This window comes from Tachypleus tridentatus, chromosome 7 (genome assembly GCF_004210375.1).
Source record: "Tachypleus tridentatus isolate NWPU-2018 chromosome 7, ASM421037v1, whole genome shotgun sequence".
Lineage (NCBI taxonomy): Eukaryota > Metazoa > Arthropoda > Merostomata > Xiphosura > Limulidae > Tachypleus > Tachypleus tridentatus.
In genome coordinates this window covers 124189954-124208776 of record NC_134831.1, presented here as the reverse complement: position 1 = coordinate 124208776, position 18823 = coordinate 124189954, and positions in this window count along the sequence as shown.

Below are 18823 nucleotides of genomic sequence, written 5' to 3'. Positions count from 1 at the left end.
TGGTGATGACTAGCTGCCTTCCCTCTCGTCTTTTACTCTTTAATTAGCGACAGCAAGTGCTTATATTCCTTGTGTAGCTTTGTGCTAATATTCCTTGTGTAGCTTTTTGAGATATTAATAAACAGATATCGTGTACACATTAGTCTTTTTGTCATCTGACTTCCTAGTGCCATAATCTGGTCGTTAGGACTTTCAATCTGTTGGTCGTCGATTTGAATCTCATCACCAAGCATAGACGCACTTTCAGCCGTGAGGGAGTTATATATGTGACGGTTAATTCCACTATTCGTTAGTAAAAGAGTAGCCCAAGAGCTGGCAGTGAGTGGTTTTAACTAGCTGCCTTCCCTCGTGTAGCTTTGCGCAAAATTGAAAACAAAGAAAGAAATTCAAATTCATTATCGATATCGAAAAAGTCAGTGTGGCTAAATGGACTGACATATTGCATGACAGAAATGGAACTACCCCAGGATATTATTAGCTGGCTATCAAACTTTCTAGAAAATAGAAGTTGTAAAATAAATGTAAGGGGGACCTTCTCAGAGCCATTTACTCCAGAGGTTGGTGTATCCCAAGGAGGAGTAGTTAGCCCCGTTTTATGCATCATGTATGTAAGTAATATGGCATCAAAAGACCAAAATTACAGATAAACGTTAAAATTTTCGGATGTGGGGGCATAGTAATGTGACGGTCAATCCCAATATTCGTTGGTAAAAGAGTAGCTCAAGAGATGGCGGGGGGTGGGGATCACTAGTTGTCTCACATTAGTCTCACACTACTAAATTAGGGACGGCTTGAGCAGATAGTCCTCGTGTAGCTTTGCGTGAAATTCAAAAATAAACAGATTGAACTTAGTTTCTGGTGCAATAGAGTGCCCTCTTGTGAGTAAAATGTAATAACCTGAACTGTCTAATAATTGGTTTGTCCAAAACGAACACTCGGTATAAAAGCAAGCTACCGATGTTTTCTAAGATAAGATCAGATAATTAGTAATGAATGTTAATATTTATTGCATGAATGTGATTTTCTGAAAGTATAACACGTGTACAATCTCTGATGAAATCAGACTATGTTAATATTAGTGTTTTTATACAGTTATCTTTGTTGTATAAATTGAAATACTATAAATATGTTTTAAGAATAAAGGAAAACAGATTGCCAAGAAACTCAATTAATTGTAGGCCCATTGAAAGAATGCAGACAAAGAGACCAATAAATACTTGATGTGGAACGATGGAGTTACGTGCTTTGCGCGGAATTTGAAACAAGTATTCACTACTGAAGAGATAATTATCTTCAATCGTACTTGTTAATAAAGTACTTCCACTTGATGTGGAACGATGGAGTTACGTGCTTTGCGCGGAATTTGAAACAAGTATTCACTACTGAAGAGATAATTATCTTCAATCGTACTTGTCTGCCGGCATCTCATTTTGTTTGTCAGAGATACATCAGTAAGTCTTCGGATTTAAAACGCTAAAATCATGGATTCGATTCCTCTCAGTGGACACAGCATATAGCTTTGTTGTAACAAAATAGACAAACACACAGCTTATAGTTTTATTTTATATGCCATACTAATTAGTTGACCATAAGTCTAGTTTACAGTAATTTTTCATATTGGTTTTACATATTTTAACCACTTGCACCACAATACAGTAGTGTGTTGTCTGTCAATCAATCAGTTGATATTAAAACATAACGGACGTTAACACTGCAGTTTGTACTCTCTTGACGTAGCTAAAACGTACTCATGCTATAAATCACAAAGAATTACGCACTCTGTATGCTGCAATATAGCATAATGTATTAACTTAAAAAGCAAGAAATAAAGATATCTGTTACTCTTAATTTTAGTTTTAATTTCTTTTGAAACAGAACACTTATGGGGAACCTGCGGAAGTTCATCTAGTAAAGTGATTCGTGTTATTTTATAGCAAACCTGTGAAACTAAACGTGAAATTAAAATACAGTTTTCTTTGACATCAAGAGCTCTAGATTCTGCTTGTAAAATGTCTTTAAAACATTTATGTACACAAAATTTCGCATCCACAGCCAGAGTGATGGTGAACACTAGCTGTTCCCTAAAAGTAAGAGTATGGGTGTTAGGCACGGCTGACTTAAGAAAACTTTGCTACCTACGGGTAAACCATGAAAAGACAGGTTTAACTATTTTAAGTTTAACTCTGCTAACGTTTTTGCTATGAATTTGATTTTCACCGTGTTTGTTCATGTTTATCAGAGTATGCATTTTATAATAGAACATATTGATGTGTCATTATTAGAACTTATTGATGTATTAGGCTTATGATATGTCAAAAAAACAATCGTAACAATTTTTAATGGCTTTATTTTCTCTCTTTTTATCTTTATTTTATTTTTTTACCGTTGAGCGCAAACCTACACAATGGCTTTTGCCCATCAAATGTATGAAAACCTGATTTGTAGCATTCTAAGCTCTCAGACATGTCGTTGAGTCACTGGTGGCCTTTTGAAAAGTAGTAGTTATTTCTGTGTGAGTAGATTTTGATCACAGAGAAAGAGAATCGAAAACTGTACTTTTTTAGGTTCTACGTTTGTAGAGTTCGGAGTTGCTTTCTGCTACAGATATCCTGAAGAGAAACCGATTCCCTCAACCAGCTGCTAAACTTGCTTAGCAATAAAGCGAGAAAGTAGACGTGATGGCACAACCAAAATGTATTTGAATTATAAATTACTTAGGAAATAGTTACTGGTATTTCATTTATTTTAAACTTTTGTGGTTATATTTTCGTGTAGTTGGAAATCTTGCATAGGGCTTCAGAAAAATATATTCATTGGATACATAATTACGTTTCACTTTTTATTAATCTCAGTTGTACTTATTAAAACATAGAGACTTCCTTACCAAAGTAGCAAAATAACTAATAACCAACTTATGTTTGATTTTAGTTACAATATTCTAAAACAAAAAAAGAATATTAACACATTGTCTCAAACGCAACTAGTTGTTTGTTTTTTGAATTACGGGCAAAGCTACAAGAGGGCTATCTGCGCTAGCTGTCCCTAATTTTACAGTGTAAGACTAAAGGGAAGGCAACGAATCATCACCACTCACCGCCAACTCCTGGGTTACTCTTTTACCAACGAATAGTGGGATTGACCGTCACATTACAATGCTTCCACGGCTCAAAGGGCGAGCATGTTTGGTGCGACGGGGATTTGAACCCGCGACTCTCAAATTACGAGTCGAACGCCTTAACTCGCCCTACGTGACTATTTCAACCTCTGTGGGTTCTGTCTAGACTTCGCTTGTCTGATGTTTTATCATTATTGACAGAACAGCTTTACGTAGGACTACTGCTCTCGAAAAAAATTCACTACAGCTACAACTCTGAAAGTGGGATATAAGTCCGCATTAAATTACCTTCAGTCTATTACGTCGAGAATATCATAATATAAAACCGCTTTCTTGATTTTGTTATTTCTTTTCATAAATTTTCATGACTTGAAAAAGTAATAATTGGTGTGTTCATCTTAAGAATCAAAACCTATTTTTAACTACACAATGGGATATTTGTGATCTTCTCGATTTAAGAATCAAAACCTTATTTTTAACTACACGATGGGATATTGGTGTTCTACTCATCTCAAAATTTGAAACCTCATTTTTAGCTAAACAATGAACTGTCTGTCCTCTTTACATCTGAAAAAACATAATCTTATTTTTGGCATTGTAAGTCCTCAGACTTATGTATGAGCCATGAAGACCCATAATCATTGAAATTTACTCTAACATAAAAAAGTTCAGTTTAGTTTTATTGACTGTTTATTATTATTATTCAGATAAGAGGATTGAGCAGCTATACGAAGTAGAATGTTGTTTTGTACCATGAAACCATTATATTCTGAAAAGATAGTTCGCAGTTACTAGCCGATTACGCGTGGCACAAGTGTATTAGATTCGCGTGTGACGTTTTCATGATGTCATATCTGCACCCTGTGAATGGAGAAGAAAAAGGTTTTCCGAGACGGGAAATGGAAACAAAACGGGAAAGTCGTGATCGCAATTGCAAATCTACATGCACACAGGTTAAAAATTTAGGGAAGCTGGGGGTTGAACATCGCGTTATAAAAAGGTTTTTCTAGTATCATATAAGCAATAGTTCCATTATAGTATGATAAAGTTATCTTGGTTTGACTTGCTAAAGCTAAATTTTTCAAGTTCCCTAAAAATGGTATCGATAACTTTTCTTTCAAAGATCCGAATAATTTAACGTTGTGCACGTGACTCAGTGCCTTCATTTAATTAGAAACGAATAAGCCGAAGAGTAACCTTTTGACTTAAGATAACCTTTTTGACGTGAAGAGAGAGTTACACATTAACTATACAATTATTTTAAACGAATAATGCGCATCACATATTAAAACGACACCTGTTGCTGCTTCATATATTTCTCAATATTTAGAACATTTTTGTTGTATTTCCAGTTTCTTATTATTTTCTGTTGTTGTTATTCTTCCATTTCTCAAACTTCAGTCAATGTTTAATTATTATAACAAAATTATCTACGTTAAAATAATGGTATCTATTAGTGAAACAGCAACCTTGAGCTACATTTCACAGACAAAACGTATTCTGTATGCTGAATGTCAAAGTATTGTAATGTTCTACACAAAATATCATATCGTGCTGTTTTTGCTACGATGGGAATGATCATCGAAATCATGTAAAAATTATATTGTTAATTTTTTTTAGGATTTAAAGAAGCCTTGTGGTCGTTTCCGAGAAAAAGAAAACAGCTTCAAGCTAATTTCAACTTGATTTGTTTGTTTCTTTGTTTTTAAATTTCGCGCAAAGCTAAACAAGCACTATCTGCGCTAGCCATCCTTAACGTAGCAGTGTAAAAATAGAAGGAAGGCAACTGCCATGTCATCACCACCCACCGCCAACTACTCTTTTACCAATGAATGGTGGGATTGATCGTCACTTTATAACGCCCCACTGCTGAAAGGACGAGCATGTTTGTCGTGACGGAGATTTGAACTCGCGACCCTCAGATATTATGTGGTCGATTATAATATCGACCATTAGTGCCTTAACACCTGGCCATGCTGGTCCAGCAACTTGATTTGTATCTGATTACGTGGCATTTGACAATACAGTATCGCGAAGCCTGATACGATTCTATCGATACATGGTTCGGTACGACATAATGCGATTTAGTTATGTATCTTCAAGAAATCTGCGAGCCTTCAGTAAAATTTGTAACCTTCTGTATAGCAAAACAAATGCGAGTTATAATAAAGTGTTTCTGCTAAATATTATTATTTTAATATAGGGATCAAACTAGTCACTGCTTCGACAGAAAACACTTTTCATGTTAAAATTAAAATACTTTTGTCCATCTAAAATTTAATAATTCCATCTTTTTTTGATAATTCTTCCTATTTTCTCTGTTCTATTTGCTACAATAAATTAAATTGGAGTCGGTCAGTTTGAGCAACCTCGTAACCACTGTAGAAAATACAAAATTATTCAAAATTATCTTTTCTCTTTCTAGAATTATTTCAAACTGTAGCATCAAACTATATTTACTTACATTAACTTAAAGCTTTAAAATTATGCATATCTTTCTAACTAAATGTTATTGTCAAGACTTTCAAACTTTGTATCAAACCGTTGGTATCGTATCGCGGCACCAATATCTAAATAGGTAGCGTATCGACCATAATCGTATCGTATCAGCTCTAGTAATTATGTGTGGTTTAACCTGCTCTTTGTTTTATATACATATATATCAGTCGGTCAATTACGGTATCCATTGAATTAAGACAATAGACGACTTTGTTTTTTCCATCTTTCTTCATTCCTGGCTTCTTTAGGCAACTTTTCTAATACAAGATTCCCATCTTTAATTTATTTTCTAATATAAGTCAAAAGTGTCAATTTTAGCCTGTTTTTTTTGATCTTCTTCCTTCTATTATAGCTATCACAAACTCTGCCAAACTTCCATCAGATACAATTATATGACCAAAACAGTTAATCTTTCGATATCCAACACTTACCCAGCAGTTGTCGTTGCACGTTCCAATATTTGCTTATTAACATTTCTTTTTATTGAGCTGATCTTCGTTGTTAATTACTGGATTTGTTTATTTTTCAATTTCGTGCAAAGCTACACGAGGGCTATCTGCGTTAGCCGTTCCAAATTTAACAGTGTAAAACTAGACGGAAAGCAGCTAGTAATCACCACCCACCGCCAACTTTTGGACTGCTATTTTATCAACGAGTAGTGGGATAGCCGTCACATTATAAAATCCTTCGGCTGCAAAGGCGAGCAAGTTTGCTATTCGTTGTTAAACGATTAGTTGGCGGTGGATGGTGATGATTAGCTGCCTTCTCTCTAGTCTAGTCTGACACTGCTAAATTAGGAACACCTAGTGTAGATAGCCCTTGTGTGGCTTTGCGCGAAATTCAAAACAAATCACACTACCATGAATATCGTATTATAAAGGTCGGATGAATCCTGGAACGTTTCGAAAGGCCTCGTCGGCATCAAATATGATAGATGATTGACATGTTATTATATATTAATTTTTGGATTCACTCACAAACGTTTAGAAATTATTTCGTAAATCCGAGTTAGAATATGGATTACGGTTCTTATTTTCTTACTTCTGTGTAATGTTAAAATAATAAATAAATAACACAAATCGTTACACAATTACAAACATTTTTTGTGTAGTTCACTGCAATTTATTTCCTCTAAAATGTAGATTCGTCATCTATCGACGTTTATTACATTTTCACACAGATATTAAATGGGTCTGTGGTGACAGGGATTCGAACCTACGACCCTCGGAGTACAAGTCGAGTGCTTTAACCACTTGGCCATGTCATACCTCTCTCTCTAGACACAGTGTTAACATGCTCATCCTTTTAGCCGTGAGGACATTATAATGATACAGTTAAACCCAATATTCGTTGGTAAAATATCGCCCAAGAGTTGGTGGTGGGTGGTGATGACTAGCTGCCTTCCCTCTAGTCTTACATTGCTAAATTCGAGAAGGCTAGTGCAGATAGCTCTCGTGTAGCTTTGCGCGATATTAAACACAAATCAAACTCTCTAGATACAATGTTAATATGTTCACCTTTTCAGCCGTTCGGGCGTTATAATGTAACGATCAATCCCACTATTCGTTGGTAAAAGAATAGACCAAGAGTTGGCGGTGTGTTGTGATGACTAGTTGCCTTCCCTCCAGTCTTACACTGTTAAAGTAGGGACGGCTAGTGCAGATAGCCCTCGTGTAGCTTTGCGCGAAATTCGAAACCAAACAATCTTCTCTGTTGTAATAAAATTGTTTACTGTTCTTTATTAGAAATTATATCCTATTTCTGGTGTGATTTCCATTCTATTTGTTTTGTACCACTAGTTACTAAAGATACCTGAACATTTAATAAATGTTTCATATAATTAATTATTCTCTTGTTATTCCTTTTACGTATTATTCAATTCAGATTTAGAATGAAAGAAAAGTGTATTTAATATGATGTTAAGAGTACATTACACAATTAATTTGTACCTCTCTGGTGGCCAAGCATAGTCAGGTGGATCAAGGCGTGCGACACAAAGGCCAATCATTTCTTCCCTCACTTGAAAATCTCAAGTTACATATCGAACCCAAAACATCAACTGTGCAGTGTGACTAACATCTGTTGACTCATCTAGTGCTAAAGAAAAATACAAACAATCTTTTAGTTGTTCAAACAACTGATTTTCTACGCCTTTCACTAACTCTAGCATTCTGTGGACAATTGTTCTTTGGCTTAATAACAAATTGCTTACCTTTTGAAGAATCTCATCTTTTATTTTTGAATCATAATTTACCAACAGAGTTTCAATGACCACAATCAATATTTCTTTTACTAGTTCAGCATCAGAAAATGATTTCTTTTCTTAAGCTAGAATCCAAGATACTTTAGAGCTAGCTAAGGTAACTAGTTCTATCAATGATTAAAATCTTTTAGGCCTCCCCTTTGTTCATAAAGTTGTGTTTTCAGACAACCTATTTAATTCATACATTTGTTTTTTGCTATCAACTTGAAATTTTACATCAAATTCGTTGTGAAAATTGTTAAAGTGTTGCCTAAGGTTGTATACTTTATTATTCCTAAAAACTTTGTTACACAAAAGACACACTGGTTTATTATTTGCTTCAATCACTACAAATTTGAACTCTCAACTTTAATTAAATTCTCGTTTCACGTTTCTCCAGTCACGCGCCATTCTCTTTACGTCAGTAATGACAGAATCAATTAAATTGTCTGAGTGTTCACCATCATCTGGATAGTCCTCGTGTAGCTATGCGCGAAATTCAAATCAAAACAACCAACCAAACAAACCAATCTTTCGCTTTCGAATTATCCACTCACCATGTTATAGGGTTAGAAACAAAATCTATTTAAACACTTGAAATTTGCAGGACAAAAATATGTTTGCAAAAGCATGCAAAACAGCGCACACTCGATAGCAAACATTTAAACCCGACTACAGTTACAAAATGGGCGGTGTTTGTATTTGTATTTTAAAGCTACACGAGAATTATCTGCGCTAGAGGGGGAGCCAGCTAGTCATCACCACCCACCGCCAACTCTTGGGTTACTCTTTCACCAACGATTGACTGTGACATTATAACGCTCCCAGGGCTGAAAGAGAGCGAGCATGTTTGGTGCGATGGGAATTTGGACCTGCGAACTTCAGATTACGAGTCGAGTGTCTTAGCCACCTGGTCAAGCTGGATCCGGTGAGGAGAAACTATCCATTTAATTAACTTAGGGATTGTGGTTTGCTTGTAACGCCAAGGCCCGTCACGGCCAAGCGTGTTAAGGCGTTCGACTCGTAATTCGAGGGTCGCGGGTTCGAATCCCAGTCGCACCAATACATGCTCGCCCTTTCTGTCGTGGGAGCGTTATAATTTGACGGTCAGTCCCACTATTCGTTGGTAAAATAGTAGCCCAAGAGTTGCCGATGGGTGGTGATGATTAGCTGCCTTCCCTCTAGTCTTACACTGCTAAATTAGGGACGGCTAGCGCAGATAGCCCTCGAGTAACTTTGCGTGAAATTAAAAAAAACAAAAACAATTGATTACTGTAAGTGATTACCACAACAATTACTGTGATTAAATGGGAAAAAAATGTAACATTGCAAATTAATCATCGAAGTTTATATTATATAGCCTTAAGTGTGTATTTAAGGGCAAAGCAAATATTCCAATATTTCGATCAAATTTGTTTCTGTATAGCGTCTGAAAAAGAAAGCACATCGTGATAATATGATATACTTATAAATCATTGTTTTCCAGTTTAAAATTAATGATCAATGTTATTAATCTGACCTCATTCTAAGTACATACTAAGTAATCGAAACAAATGCGAACTTTCAGATTCCTATACGTTATAGCTACACTAGTGATTTGTAACTAAATAAACCAAAACCTAATAAAAAATTAATTGAATAACTCGGTGACTTATTATTTTTTTAACACAACGTTTTATTTACCTTCTGCAATCAATATTCAGTGAAAATGAAGAAACCAGTAGAGTAAAAGATCAATTAGTCTTCTCTGCAACAACTCAAAATAAAAAGAGGTAACTTAATCTGACTGATTGCAGAATAGAAAAGGTTATGACAATAGGTGTCGGTAGCCCAACCCTTGTGTAGCTTTGTGCAAATATCCGAAACAAACAAACTCTTTTTTGTTTGTTTTTGAATTTCCCACAAAGCTACTCGAGGGCTATCTGTGCTAGCCGTCCCCAATTTAGCAGTGTAAGACTAGAGGGAAGGCAGCTAGTCATCACCACCCACCGCCAACTCTCGGGCTACTGTTTTAACAACGAATAGTGGGATTGACCGTCACATTATAAAGCCATCACGGCTGAAAGGGTGAGCATGTTTGGCGCGACCGGGATACGAACTCGCGACCCTCAGATGACGAGTCGCACGCCTTAACACGCTTGGCCATGCCGGGCCAACAAACTCGTACAATGGTTAATTTGTGCATTAGGGACTTCTGTTTTATAAAATTGTTTAGATTTTAAATGCAATTAAGTCATGGAAGTTTCTTTATTTTAAAAATTCTGAAGTGGGTGCTAATATATCAAGAAACATAAACATTTCATGATTAGAAAAGAAAACCCATTTTATATCCTCATCCTTCAAATGAATCTTGCATAACTTATCAGAAATTTTCAGTTAGGGAAGTTTAATTTTTAGTTAATATATTGAACTTGTGATTAATTAATAATATCATGTGCCGTCATTTATTGCTAAGTTGAAACGATTCAAAATTTTCGACACAAGTGCATTGTCGAGTTAATTTTTAAAATAATTTTCTACTTTCTTACTAGATGGCACTTCATCAAAATTGTTCAACTAAATAATAATAGGTTTCATTAATTATTACTTAGTAAAATAATGCAGAAACAATTTAGAATTGAAAAAAAAACCACCAAAAACATTGTGTTTTCAAGTGGAGGAAACGATTCCTTTTCTTATTACTTCTCAGCTTGACTTTCAGTGTTTATTTTTATTTCTTCTTAATAAATTAACCAGAAGAAAAGAAAACCCTAAAATCGTGTATGAAGCAAACGAAATAATTATCACTTTGAGTTTTGCTCTCAAGTTTCATTTTATGTGATATATCAAAGAGTTGGACAAATATCACCGATGAGTCAAGGCGAAGTTCACATATTTACAATGTTAAAATCTTGGGCTTGATTTCTTACGGTAGACACAGTGCACATTGCGTAGCCTTGTACATAAAATCCAGCAAAAGTGTCGACACTTAAAATGCTTTAGTTTAAATTTTGTTAAATGAATTGTTCATCTATATTTACATATGTTTTTGACAAGGCCAATGTTTCATTTTTGCATACAGTTTTCAATGCTATAAATAACCTGAGAAGCATACTTTGTATCAGCAGACAGAATGGAGTATTCAAAATATAAATATTTCAGATAAAAATATTCAACACTTTGCGTTGCAATAAACTTATTACAAAAGGATTGATTGGACGTAATAAACACGCGATATGCAAAATGAGGTTCAGTTAACACAGTGATTGGTGGAAAATGCATGTATGGAACAGGAACCACTATTTTGAAACTGGCTACTTTGAAATATATCTTTCTTCTCACGTTCTATATAAACATATGTATATAAGTAGAAAACAATACTTTACATAACTAATATAAGTATGCCGCTTGTACAGTGGTCAGTCTGCGGATTTACAATGTTCAAATTCCTGCTTCGATTCACCTCGGTGAACTCAGAAGATAGCCCGATGTGGCTTTGCTACAAGAAAACACACACAATAAAACTTTATTTTAATAATATCGGTTTCTTAAAGTAAACTATATAAAAAAAAAACCTATTACAAGAAAAACTAATAAAAACTTGAAATGTAAAATATTAAATTTAAAATTTTAAAACAGGTTAAAAAATGGTTTGTTGTAATTGAACAGAAAGCTTCACACTTTGCTATCTGTGCTTTGCCCACCACAGGTACCCAAACCTGGTTTCTAGCAGTACAAGTCTGCAGATATACCACTGTGCCACTGGGAGGCGAAATAATATTTTGTATCTGTAAAAGGGCATTAGTATAATTATTTCAAAATTGTAAATATATGTATGTGTAACAGCGTAAGATGGTTTGTAATAAAGCGTACACTAGATTTAAACTTCCTATTATATTTAGAATTTCCCGGCATGTCCAGACGGTTAAGGTACTCGACTTATAATCTGAAAGTCGTGGGTTCGAATTCTCGTCACATCAAACATGCGCGCCCTTTTAGCCATGGGGACATTACACTGTAACAATCAATCCCACTATTCATTGGTAAAAGAGTAGTCCAAGAGTTAGCGATGGGTAATGATGACTAGCTGCCTTCCCTCTAGTCTTACACTGCTAAATTAGGGACGGCTAGCTCAGATAGCCCTCATGTAGCTTTCCGCGAACTTCAAAACAAACAAACAAATATTAAGAAGTTAGGTTATTTTACGAATTTGTTAAAAGCACGGGATGAGCCCTTGGTGTAGCTATGTATATCGAATTTAAAAATATAACTTTCAGTCCCCTAAAGAGTGACAGACGGGTCAACATGACCCAAAATATTAAAAAGAGGGTTAAAGGGCAATTTTATTTTTCTAATCCCCTCTTGTACATCGGTAAGTCTACGGATTTACAACTCTAAAATAATGAGCTCGATCCCCTCGGCTCAGCAGGTATCCAGATGTGGCTTTAATATGAGAAAAACCCCACACGCATTTAACCATCGAAAATATTTTTAAAATGAAGTGGAAATGAAATTTCTGTCTGACTTCTATGTATTTTTGCGGATCTGTAATTTTCAAAAGAAGCGTCAAGAGAATTTATGTCTTTAATAAATCTTTTGTGCTCTCAAAAACTCTCTTTGACAAATATAGATTTATGTGCAAAAACATTCATAGTAGTAGTATTATAAAGATACCTATAGGATTTCTGTAATATTATTATTGTTTGTTACTAATCATAAATCTAAACAAACGGCTATCCATGCTCTGTTCACCACAGGTATCGAAACCCGGTTTCTAGCAGGCATATCGCTGTGCCACTGGGGGATCCTTTTGCAATGAATTAGCCTTAATATGGAACATAATTACTGTAAGGATAATTTTTGTTAGTGATTCTATATAATAAAAATTTGCTTCTTTAAATGTCAAAAAGACTTGTCCATTTAACAGTGGAAAAACGAACTGAAAACTCACCCTATGACTGCAGTGAGAGCTGTTTCGTTCGTGATCTTAAGTGCTTGCCAAAAGGCTTTAAGACCCCAAACAGATGAGAACGTTTTGTTCCGTGTACAATTGCGAAGGTAATTCAGTGAATTCTAGATAGGATCACGTAATCAAAAACAAACGGAGTACCAATTATAGTGGCACAACTTGTGGCATTACTTATTGTGGCATTACTTACAGTGGCATCACTTATAGTGGCATTACTTACAGTGGTATTACTTACAGTGGCATTACTTATAGTGGCATTACTTATAGTGGCATTACTTACAGTGGCATTACTTATAGTGGCATTACTTACAGTGGCATTACTTACAGTGGCATTACTTACAGTGGCATTACTTACAGTGACATTACTTACAGTGGCATTTCTTACAGTGGCATTACTTATAGTGGCATTACTTACAGTGGCATTACTTACAGTGGCATTACTTATAGTGGCATTACTTACAGTGGCATTACTTACAGTGGCATTACTTATAGTGGCATTACTTATAATGACATTACTTACAGTGGCATTACTTATAGTGGCATTACTTATAGTGACATTACTTATAGTGGCATTACTTACAGTGGCATTACTTATAGTGGCATTACTTGTTGTGGCATTACTTACAGTGGCATTACTTATAGTGGCATTACTTACAGTGGCATTACTTATAGTGGCATTACTTACAGTGGCATTACTTACAGTGGCATTACTTATAGTGGCATTACTTATAATGGCATTACTTACAGTGGCATTACTTATAGTGGCATTACTTATAGTGGCATTACTTACAGTGGCATTACTTATAGTGGCATTACTTACAGTGGCATTACTTACAGTGACATTACTTACAGTGGCATTTCTTACAGTGGCATTACTTATAGTGGCATTACTTACAGTGGCATTACTTACAGTGGCATTACTTATTATATTTTCTTTCTTCTTTTTTCCATCTCCTTTCTCATCCGAATCATTTTTTACTCAACACTTTCGATAAGAATTTAGTTCCCGGAAAACATTTGATAGAAAGTTCCTTCTGGCTCGTGAAGTAATTAATGCAAACTACGAACTTCAATCAATTATTCTCTTATCTCTCATACAATCAATTAATCTCGATTTTAGAACTTTGTTCGTTTCTTTTGGAATATTCGCGCAAAGCTACACTCGGGCTATCTGCGCTAGCCGTCTCTAATTTAGTGGCCAGGTGTGACCAAGTGGTTAAGGCACTTCATTCGTAATCTGAGGATCACGGGTTTGAATCCCCGTCACACCAAACATGCTCTCCCTTTCAGCCGTGGTGGGCGTTATAATGTGACGATCAATCCCACTATTCGTTAATAAAAGAATAGCCCAGTAGTTGGCAGTGGGTGATGAAGACTAGCTGCCTCCCCCTAGTCTTACATTGCTATACATTAGGTACGGCTAACGCAGATAGCACTCGTGTAGTTTTACGCGAAATTCAAACCAAGCCAAACACTAATTTGGTAGTGTAAGACTGGAGAGAAGACACTTAGTCATCACCACTCATTGCCGACTCTTGGGCTACTATTTTACAAACGAATAGTGGATTTGACCATCACATTATAACGCCCCCACGACTGGAAAGGCGGACATGTTTGGTGTGGCTGAGATTCCAACCCGCAACCCTCAGATTAAGAGTCGAGTGACCTAACCACCTGGTCATGCAAGTTCTCATTTTGTTCTGACGAAACTAAAAAGCCTTCCTAAATGGTACTCCAGAACACATGTCTCCAGACCAAAACTAACAAAGATTTCTTTCCGTGTCGCTTCCTTTTGGTTCTTAGAGCTTATAACACTATAACTGGGCTTCAATACCTGTACTGATAAGAGCATAGACAGTCTATTGTGCAGCTTTGTGCTGAACAAATAAAAATAATGAGAGAAAAACTGTTTTCCCTGACACGAAATAAATTTTCTGTTCACCGTTGTCGGTACAGAGAGAGTGGTATACTGGCAACACGACTAACTACATATTAAGATAGTGATAACTTAGCAAGTGTTATCCAAATGGGGTATTGATGCCTCTCGCTTCCCACGATGTACTTTATATGAATACATCTAAATAAATATTCTGCAAATTAATATTCATATTCCATCTGGTGGAACCGTTAAAATATAAAACATGATATCGTGCTGCTGTTAGCAATTTGTTCTCTCTTTTTCTAAAGGACTTTTGTTTATTTTGTTGTTAATTGCAAAACAGTACCATTGACAATCCGTTTTGTGCGCACCACAGATGTCACAACCTGGTTTTTAACGTTGTGAGCCTTCAGGCTTGCTACTCAGTTACTGTGAGGGCTGAAAAGAATTTTTCTTTCAGCGAATTAATTACTAACAATAAATTGGTTGTAAAATGAAAACTGTTTTCCTTACACACGAGTCTTTATACAAAATTTTAAAAGTAATTTATATTTTACCATCAAAGACGAATTAACTTGTATCATATTAAAAACATTTTAAGTCACCACAGAATGGAATGAATCTGACTGTATGCGTGGTAGTTTTACAGTGAGAGAACTGTCGGTGTTTTTGCTCGAATGGAACCCACGTTTGTTCTCATTATATTACTAACAAATTTTCTAACTCAACTTATCAAGATTTCAGTTGCACATCTATCTAACGTTTTTGAAAAATAGAAGGATGCGTTTAATGAAGGTAAAACATCCACTTTCGATTTCGATTTTACACAAGGATGTCACATTTAGCTCGAAAACTGATCGAAATATTGAATCTTTTAGAAACCTACATCGTAAGAATGCGTATTGCTCTCTTTATTGTCTTTGATTAAATGACTCGATTGTGAACCAAGAAATATTGATACAGTATTGCCATAAATATTGAGAAAAGAAATCTCTTGGAAGTTGGCTGACACTGTTGAATTTGTCTTGGTATTTAATAGAATAAAACTAATGTGAACACAGTTTCCTAATAATGTAAAACAGTAGCAGCTTCCTTTGTAAAAAGTATTTTAGATTACTTAATCTTCAAGTTACTGTCTTGATTTTTGTCAGATCTTTAGTTTCATTCGTTTGACATCCTTTCAAAGTTTGGTTCGACATGGCCAGGTAGTTGAGGCACTCGACTCGTAATCTGAAGATCACGGGTTTGACTACCTGTCACATGAAACATGATCGCCCTTTCAGCCGTGGGGACGTTATAATATGACGGGCAATCCCACTATTCGTTGCTGAAAGACTAGACCAAGAGCTGGCTGTGGGGGTGATGATTAGCTGCCTACCCTCGAGTCTTATACTGCTAAATTAGAGACGGCTAGTGCAGTTATTATTTTTAACTATAAACGTTTTCTAAACTGTTAAAATATTGTAAACAGGAACAATATCTAATAATAATACCAATATCAGCTTTACAGTTATCATTGTTGCTAGAAGAAAGCGCAACACAATAGAGGTAATATTGATGACTGAACATCTAACATAAACCTCGAAATTTGTGTATAATATTATTATGTACCCACGCTCTGCAATAGTTTATGATGTTCTGGTGCAGATGAAAAGACTGAAGATTATATGCAAGATAATAACTGAAATAATGCAGATTATAGAATACAAATTATAATTATTACATTTTGAGTAATATTGGAAACTACTGTTATTACAAAGAATCAAATTTATTACGGCCCAGCATAGCCAGAGGTCAGGGCATTCGACTCGTAATCTGAGGGTCACAGATTCAAATCCCCGTCACACAAAACATACTCGCTATTTCAGCCGTGGGGAGCGTTATAATGTTACGGCCAATTTATAAAAGACTAGATCAAGAGTTGGCGGTGGGTGGTGATGACTAGCTGCCTTTCCTCTAGTCTCACACTGCTAAATTAGGGACGGCTAGCAATACAAATAAACTACAAATAAACAATAGTCTACAAATAAACCCTTCAAAGCTCCGTCTAGGGAATCCTTAACATGTCTCGTAAGAAAATAAAAATAAACACAAAGTTTTAAAGAACTTCATATTTTCAATACAATTAGTTGAACTTTGATAAAAAGGATTGTTCAATTAGCTTCTTGTTATAGTTGGTTTAACTTAGATAAAAAAATTAACCACAACTACCACGTGCTGAAACCATTTCATTTTAAGGTGTGTTCTAAATTTGTTTTTGTTTTTTTTTTGGAATTTCACGCAAAGCTACTCGAGGGCTATCTGCGCTAGCCGTCCCTAATTTACTAGTGTAAGACTAGAGGGAAGGCAGCTAGTCATCACCACCCACTGCCAACTCTTGGGCTACTCTTTTACCAACGAATTGGGGGAATGACCATCACATTATAACGTTCCCACGGCTGAAAGGGCGAGCATGTTTGGTGCTACCGGGATTCGAACTCGCGACCCTCAGATTACGAGTCGAACGCCTTAACACGCTTGGCAATGCCGTGCCCTTGTTCATAAGAAACCGAATGTACGTGATTAGAAACGCTTCATTAAAATTAACTATTCAAATTCTGGATTTTTGTTTAGCTTATGTATCACAATATTTAGAATGTTCGATTTACAAAAGACGTCAAACGTGTGTATTCGTGCGTCTTTATGATTAACATACATTTATCGAAATTCTTTGTTTGACATATGAAACGATGCCCTTAAACATTTGTTGGAATATTATTACATACATCCCTAACGTTGTTTTACCATATTTTTCAGTAAGATTTATTTTAATAGCAACTATTTTTGTAGGATATTGTTTATTCGAATGCATGATGACCGCATCTCAAATTCCTCGACGTTCACCTATCGCATACTTTGATTTTTACATTAACAATAATTAAAGTTACCATAAAAGAACCGTCTTTCTGCTTTGCCGTATCTATTCTACCATATCAGTAATAATGTGCATACTGTGACGTAGGTGCTTACTAAAGTCTTAAAGAAAAACAACACAGAACCTCTTTCTAAAACAACTTTATTTGTGCTTTTATTACATGAGTAAGATTAATCCAGCCATATCTGGCGAAATGGTGTTTTTAATATTGATTCTGATAAGCTATGTAAAAAATATTCTAAAGTCTTATTCACTAGAGAGAATAGAATCCCTAATTTGCTTATTTTACTAAACTTTTGTCTTTCTAATTATCACTTCCAACATTTAAATGAACATGAATATCTACAAACAGTGTTCGAACGAATTGTAAAAGGTTTCTAACATTAATTTTAATAACCAATGCCCTCTGGTGTGGGCTTTCATGTATGTCTACGTTATATAAGTGTATTTAAACTTAAAGCATAACGAAACTCATACTGTGAGACCTGTTCGGGTTGTTTTCATTTTGTTCAATTCAAGTAAACAAAGAAATCATGCTTTAAATATTGTAACATTACTGTTTCTTATTTACAAACTTTATCTAGAAAATATAATAAGATTTCAATTTAACAATGATAAGAAAATGTTTATATCAGATTCTGACTTTATGAACGTTAGCACAAGAGTGAGAGAAAACTAGTTTTATTTAGAGGTTGACAAACTTTATAAACAACAAAAACGAACTAGGTATATACAAATGGGTATCTAAACATTTGTTAAAATAATTAAAAAACAATCAATAGTTGAGCACACAAATATTCTTTGGTATAATCTCATCTAAACCACGCTGTTGTTTTTTCTAGTAGTTACTGATAATTGAAAAGGTTTTTTGCTACATGAGAGACACACACTATGAATTGGTACAAACCTTAGTGAGAGGGAAATCCATAGACATGTCAGGGCATGTCAAAAACCCAGTTGAAAATTTAAATCGTAACACCCTTTACTGGCCCAATCTGAGCTTCCAGCCAGAAGTTTTCTCAGCACTTCGCCTATACTTTGTTCTTTCGTATAACCATGCCGAAAAGGATTGTTTGTTTGTTTCAAGTTAAGCACAGAGCCACACAATGAGTTTCCTGTGATCTGCCCACCACAGGTATCGAAACGCAGTTTCTAACGTTGTAGGCCTGCATACGTGCCACTGGTGGGCTCCGACAAGGATTATGGTTTAAAATCAGAAGTAATTA